General features: G+C 42.3%; 1 protein-coding gene and 1 pseudogene across 1 annotated transcript in view; one reads left to right on the top strand and one right to left on the bottom strand.

The window, feature by feature from the left end:
• Window positions 1-7,690, bottom strand: part of LOC110333787 (oocyte zinc finger protein XlCOF6-like) — a 70,474-nt gene that overhangs the window by 28,432 nt on the left and 34,352 nt on the right. The gene's annotated exons all lie outside the window — the stretch shown is intronic.
• LOC110327253 overlaps window positions 7,178-7,690 on the top strand; it is a 1,540-nt pseudogene continuing 1,027 nt past the window's right edge.

The raw sequence follows: 7,690 nt of genomic DNA, 5'->3' as shown, positions 1-7,690 counted from the left end.
AAAATAATAATTAAAAAATGGAAAAAAATAAAAATAAAAAATAAAACTTATAGAGGGGAAGGCCAGGGCCAAGAAGTGGGAGTGGGTGGGCAGGGGAGCAGGGTGGGGGGAGGGTATAGGGGACATTTGGGATAGCATTTGAAATGTAAATGAAGAAAATATCTAATAAAATAATTAAAATGAAAAAATAAAAATAAAAAATAAAACTTAAAAAATAGAAGATAAAATATTATGAAGAGTGGGCTTATAATTTTTTAAATAACATTTAAGCTCTCCATTACCTCTTTCTACAAAAGACTCATCCTGAGAGTTATATGGAATGCCTGTGATGAGAGTTGCATCATATTTTTGGGACATTCCTGAAAACTCTTGGTAGTATATGCAGGAAGATTGTCTGATTTTAATATTTTACATGGAGCTAAAATAGCAAAGGCTCTGAGTAAAAAGATGATCATATCACTCCTTCTCCTGATATAAGAAAGCAAAATTGAACCAAGAGTAAGTGAGTAGAATCTCATGCATACATATTTTAACTTGCCCAAACCGCAAACATGTATAATATCTATGAGACAAATATACAACAGTAATCTTCCAGAATTTACAGTATGAGAGGAAAGAGGCTTGATATTAATTCCTACATATGAAAGGTATTTAACTACCAACTGAGCTTACTCATTATATTGTATATTATCTCATTATTTCAGTGCTGAAAAACTTGATGAAAACATTCATGAGATTCTTGTACTTCTTTTAGGTTGTTAGTTTCTAGGAAAAGAGACAGTATTGAAAAAATATCTTCCTTTTTGTTTCCCTCAGACAATGGTCCCGGAAGATTAGTTATGACCACATCGGCCAAAATAAACTGAATTTTTCTGTCTGCAATTATTTTGGAATCAACTGTGATAAAGTATGAATAGAGGTACCTGAAAAAGTAATCCACACTGATTCTAGATTTTGCACTCTCAGCTGTGTATTGATAGACATGCAATATGTTTAGAGGTTGAGGGTATCATTTTGAAACAATGCAAAAATTAGTGCAGCATCTCTAGAAACCAGAAAACTGCCCGGCGTGGTTGCTCACGCCTTTAATCCCAGCACTCAGGAGGCAGAAACAGGTGGATTTCTGAGTTCAAGGCCAGCCTGGTCTATAAAGTGAGTTCCAGGACAGCGCCAGGGCTATACTGAGAAACCCTGTTTCAAAAAAACCAAACCAAATGAAACAAAACAAAACAAAACTCTTACCACTTTTTGGGGGGGAGTGGGGGGGGTATTTTATTTACATTTCAAATGTTATCCCCCTTCCCTGTTTCCCCTCTGTAAATCCTGTATCCTATTCCCCCCTGCCCTCTGCTTCTATGAATGTGCTCACCCATCCACCCACCCACTCCAGACCCACTACCCTAACATTTCCCTACACTGAAACATCAAGCCTCCACAGGACCAAGGGCCTGCCCTCCCTTTGATGCCAGACAAGGCCATATTCTGCTACACATGCAATTAGAGCCATGGGTCCCTTCATGTGTATTCTTTGGTTGGTGGATTAGTCCCTGGAAGTTCGCAGGAGGTGTGTGCTGGGGGGGGGGGACTGATTAGTGGATGTTGTTGTTATTCCTGTGGGGTTACAAACCCCTTCAGCTCCTTCAGTCCTTCCCCTAAGTCCTCCATTGGGGTGCCCTTGCTCAGGCCGATGGTTGTCTGCAAGCACCCGCATCTGTACCAGTAAGACTCTGGCAGAGGCTCTTAAGAGACAACCATATCAGGCTCCTGTCAGCAAGCACTTCTTGGCATCAGCAATAGCATCTGGGTTTGGTGTCTGTATATGAGATGGATGCCCAGGTGGGGCAGTCTCTGAATGGCCTTTCCTTCAGTCTTTGCTCCACTTGGTTCCCATATTTCCTTTAGACACGAGCAATTCAGGGTTAATATTTTGAGAAGGTGAAGTGGCCCCATCCCCCAACCAGGGGCCATGGCTAACCTCTGGATATAGTTGGTCTCTACAGGTTTTCTCTGCCCTTTGTTGGGTATTTCAGCTAATGTCATCCCCATTAGATCCTGGAACCTCTTGCTTTCCTGACATCTGGGACTATCCGCTGGCTACCCCCACTTCCCCAGCCCCCATTGCTACATGCCTCAGTTCAATTTCCTGACGCTCTGTACATATTGCCTGTCTCCTCCCACACTTGATTCTGCCTGCTCTTTTTTCCTCTCCCTCTTCTATCTCCCTCCCAAATTCCTCACTCCATCTACTTCCCGTGAGTATTTTGTTCCCCCTACTAAGTAGGACTGAAGTATCCACACCTAGGTCTTCCTTCTTCTTGAGCTTCATATGGTCTGAAAGTTGTATCATTGGTATTCAGAGCTTTTTTCCTAATATACATTTATCAGTGAGTTCATAACATGAGTGTTCTTTTGTGACTGTGCTATCTCACTCAGGACATTTTCTAGTTCCATCCATTTGCCTGCGAATTTCATGAAGTCATTGTTTTTTATGGCTNAGTAGTACTCCATTGTGTAAATGTAGATTTTCTATATCCATTCCTCTGTTGAGGAACACCTGGGTTCTTTCCAGGTTCTGGCTATTATAAATAAGGCTGTTATGAACATAGTAGAGCAGTTTTCTTTATTGCATATGGTATCATCTTCTGGGTATATGCCTAGGAGTCGTTGTACTGGATAGCTTTGTGTCAACTTGACACAGCTGGAGTTATCACAGAGAAAGGAGCTTCAGTTGGGAAAATGCCTCCATGAGATCCAGCTGTAAGGCATTTTCTCAATTAGTGATCAAGGGGGGAGGTTCCCTTGTGGGTGGTGCCATCTCTGGGCTGGTAGTCTTGGGTTCTATAAGAGAGTGGACTGAGCAAGCCAGTAAAGAACATCCCTCCATGGCTTCTGCATCAGCTCCTGCTCCCTGACCTGCTTGAGTTCCAGTCCTGCATCCTTTGGTGATCAACAGCAGTATGGAAATGTAAGCCAAATAAACCCTTTCCTCCCCAACTTGCTTCTTGGTCATGATGTTTGTGCAGGAATAGAAACCCTGACTAAGACAGTCGTGTTGCTGGGTCATCAGGTAGTACAGTTTTCTGAGGAACTCTCAAAGTGATTTCCAGAGTGGTTGTACAAGTTTGCAATCCCACCACCAAGGCCTTGAACTCAGAAATTCGCCTGCCTCTGCCTCCCGAGTGCTGGGATTAAAGGCGTGCGCCACCACACCTGGCTGTGTTTTCTCTTTAAGGATTTCTACCTGTTTAGCAGTGTTTTCCTTTATTTCTTTAAGTGAGTTACTAATGCCCTTCTTAAAATCTTCTAACACCATCATGAGATATGATTTTAAATCTGAGTCTTGCTTTTTGGGTATGTTGGGGTATCCAGGACTCACTGTGGTGGGCGTACTGGGTTCTGATGATCCCCAGTGTTCTTGGTTTCTGTTAGTAAGATTCTTATGTTTACCTTTCGCCATCTGGAAATCTCTGGTGTTAATGTTCTAGCTGTCTCTGGCTGGAGCTTGTTCCACCTGTGATTCTGTTAGCCTCTGTCAGCTCTCCTGGGAGTCCACTCTCACCTGAGTCCAAGTGGTCAGAGCACTCTTTGCAGCCAAGCTCTCCTCTTGCAGGGAAGGTGTCCAGAATTCTCCTGATTACTAGGGTTAGAGCCCTCCTTGTAGGCCGACTCTCCTCTGGCAAGGAAGGTGCCCAGGGCTCTGGGTTTCAGCTTCCCCTCCTGGCTGAGGATGAAGGCTGGAAGGGACCCTGTCCAAGAAGCTCTTTTGCTTCTCCTGCCCACGAGCTCTCCAGTGATCCCGAGGTCCTGGGTGTGCTAGGGGTCCTGCAGCGTGAAGAGCCCTCTGGGGACCTTGGTGCCCTCCACTGGATTCAGGAGGAAGATGGCAGGGCTGGCCCTGACCAGAATGAATTCCAGACTCTTGTCTGGTGGGGTTCCTTTGTCCCTGTTCCTGCTGGCACAAGACCCTCTGGGATTCTTTGGAGCTGATGTTATATTCCACTCACCTGGGATCCCGAGGTCCTGGATGTGCTAGGGGTACTGCAGCATGAAGAGTCTTGTGGGGACCTTGGCACCCTCCGTTGGGTTCAGGCAGAAGGTGGCAGGCTGGCCCCGACTGGCCAATTTGCATTCTTTTACATGCTGACCAACACTTGAGCCAGCACCATTTGTTGAATGTGCTGTCTTTTTTATCTACTGGATGGTTTTGGCTTCTTTGTCAATGATCTGGTGACCATATGTCTGTCCATTTAATTCTGGGTCCTCAATCCTATTCAATTGATTTACAGGCCTGTCTCTGTATCAATACCATGCAGTTTTATCACTATTGCTCTGCAATAGAGCTTGAGGTCAGGGATGGTGATTTCCCCAGAAGTTTTCTTATTGTTGAGAATAGTTTTTGCTATCCTCAACTTTTGGTGTTCCACATAAATTTGGGAATTGCTCTATCTCTGTGAAGAACTGAGATGGAATTTTGATGGGGACTACATTGAATCTGTAGATTGTTTTTTGTAAGATGCCAATCAATGAACATGGGGGATCATTTCATCTTCTGAGGTCTTCAATTTCTTTCTTCAGAGACTTGAAGTTCTTTTGGTATAGATCTTTCACTTGCTTGATTAGAGTCACACCAAGATATTTTATATTATTTGTAACTGTTGTGAAGGGTGTCCTTTTCCTAATCTTTCTCAGCTCATTTATCCTTTGAGTAGAGGAATATTACTGATTTGTTTGAGTTAATTATATATCCAGCCACTTTGCTGAAGTTGTTCGTCAGCTGAAGGAGTTCTTCGGTAGAATTTTTTGGGTCACTTGTGTATACAATCATATCATCTGCAAGTAGTGATATTTTGACTTCTTCCTTTCCAATTTGTATCCCTTTGATCTCCATTTGTTGTCTAATTGCTCTGGCTAGAACTTTGAGCACTATATTGAATAGATAGGGGGAGAGTGGGCAGCCTTTTCTAGTCCCTGATTTTAGTGGGATTGCCTCAAGTTTCTCTCCATTTAGTTTGATGTTGGCTACTGGTTTACTGTATGTTGTTTTTACTATGTTTAGGAATGGGCCTTGAATTCCTGTTCTTTCCAAGACTTTTAACAAGAAGGATTGTTAATTTTGTCAAATACTTTTCAACATTTAATGAAATAATCATGTAGTTTTTTTTTCTTTTGAGTTTTTTTTTTTTATATAGTGGATTACATTAATAGATTTTCCCTGGAATTAAGCCTACTTGATGTGTTCTTGGATTCAGTTTGCTAGAATTTTATTGAGTATTTTTATATCGATTTTCATAAGTGAAATTGGTCTGAAGATCTCATTCTTTGGTCTTTATGTGGTTTAGGTATCAGAATAATTGTGGCTTCATAGAATGAATTAGTGTTCCTTCTTTTCTGTTTCATGGAATAATTTGAGGAGTGTTGGTATTAGCTCTTTAAAGATCTGATAGGATTCTACCCTAAAGCCATCTGGTCCTTGTCTTATTTTGGTTGGGAGACTTTTAATGACTACTTCTATTTATTTAGGGATTAAGGAACTGTTTAGATGGTTTATCTGATTCTGATTTATCTTTGGTAGCTGGTATCTGTCTAGAAAAGTATCCGTTTCATCTAGGTTTTCCAGTTTTGTTGAGTATAGGCTTCTGTAGTAGGATCTGATGATTTGGGGGTGGGGGGTTTGTTTGTTTTTTTGTTTTGTTTTGTTTTGTTTTTTGTTTTTTTTATTTCCTCAGTTTCTGTTATATCTTTTTTTTTCATTTCTGATTTTGTTAACTTGGACACTGTCTCTGTACCCTTTAGTTAGTTTTGCTAGGGTCTTACCTATCTTGTTGATTTTCTCAAAGAACTGGCTTTTCGTGTTGATTCTTTGTGTTGTTCTCTTTGTTTCTATTTGGTTGGTTTTGGACCTAAGTGGTGGGAGAACTGAGTGGTGCAAAAGTATATTGACTTCTATTACTTACAATCCTTCACTTGCCTCTCATCATTTAGTTATCTCTGCTGTTTACCGGCCTGTGCGTTTCTGTCTGGAGCCTGCATCCTTTGTCCCTGGGAGACCTATGACCCTGGCTGTAGCAGATCTCCTGTGAGGCCTTCAGACTGTGGAGTCTTCAGAGGGAAAGACCAGCTGATAATCTGCCCTTGAGGAAGGCACAGACCCCACCCCTTGATTTTTTAAAATATTTTTAAATTATTTTTTATGAGATAACATAAACTTACATCTGAGAAAAGGTTGCTTAAGAGAATCTAGAAGGACGAATATGTTAGAATATACAATAATGAATAATGAAATTTTTAATAAATAAAAGTGCTCAAGAACAAGTACTGGTACGAAACAGAAAAATACGAACTTGTAGTTTAATACATAATAACTAATAACCTAAAAACCAATTGTCAGACTGCTACTCCCATGTTAATTTAGTACTATTCAGATGAAATAAAGCAAAAATCTTTTCATTTATTTATTTATTTATTATATGTAAGTACACTGTAGCTGTCTTCAGACACTCCAGAAGAGGGAGTCAGATCTTGTTATGGATGGTTATGAGCCACCATGTGGTTGCTGGGATTTGAACTCCGGACCTTCGGAAGAGCATTCAGGTGCTCTTACCCACTGAGCCATCTCACCAGCCCAGCAAAAAATCTTTCACTCCATAGGATACTATGGAGTACATTTTGATTATATGATTCTAAGTGAAAGGATTTTCCAAAGCCAGAGAAGAGATCGATTAAACCTCACCATCTGCCTAGATTCTTTTCCTTTAGACTGATCATATTAAACGTTGTTTCATTCCCACTCACCTTTTTTTTTTTTTAGTGACCTCTGCTTCCTCTATGTCCACAATCCACAGGCATTTGTTTTATTCAAGGCAGATGACTAACTTTGGTTTCAATACAGAAAAGTCTTTGCATTAGAAGAAACCTCCTGGTGGTTCCCAGTGGCAAGAGAGGAGGAGTGGACCTGCTGAGTCTGCTTCTGCCACCACCACCACCACCACCACCACCACCGCATCTACCACCACCGCTCCTGGGGCTCGGGCATGAGGAAGGAGTCGACGAGTGAGACCCCAGCATGAGCGGGCAGCGGCACCGCTGCTGCTGCTGCTGCTGCTGCTGCTGCTGCTGCTGCTGCTGCTGCTGCTGCTGCTGCTGCTGCTGCTGCTGGAGGGTTGGCGGCGGGATGGCGATGGCAGATATCGATAAACTCAACATCAACAGCATCATCCAATGGCTGCTGGAAGTGAGAGGGTCCAAGCCAGGCAAGAACGTCCAGCTCCAGGAGAACGAAATCCAAGGACTCTGCCTGAAGTCTCGGGAGATCTTCCTCAGTTAGTCTTAGAACTTGAAGCACTACTCAAGATATGTGGTGACATCCAAGGGCAGTACTATGATTTGCTCCGTCTGTTTGAATACGGTGGTTTCCCTCCAGAGAGCAACTATTTGTTTCTCGGGGACTATGTGGATAGGGGCAAACAGTCACTAGAGAGGATCTGCCTCTTGCTGGCCTACAAAATAAAGTATCCGGAGAATTTTTCCTTCTCAGAGGGAACCGTACAGAGACAAAATTTAGAGCTAAGATGAAAGGATGGACTATCCAGAGTCTACCCCATCCGGGAATCCATCCCATCATCAGCCACCAAACCTAGATACTAATGCACATGCCAGCAAGATTCTGCTGAAGGGACCCTGATATAGCGGC

The sequence above is a fragment of the Mus pahari genome, chromosome 1, assembly GCF_900095145.1.
Source record: "Mus pahari chromosome 1, PAHARI_EIJ_v1.1, whole genome shotgun sequence".
Taxonomy (NCBI): Eukaryota; Metazoa; Chordata; class Mammalia; order Rodentia; family Muridae; genus Mus; species Mus pahari.
This window is presented reverse-complemented; position numbering and strand designations above follow the sequence as displayed.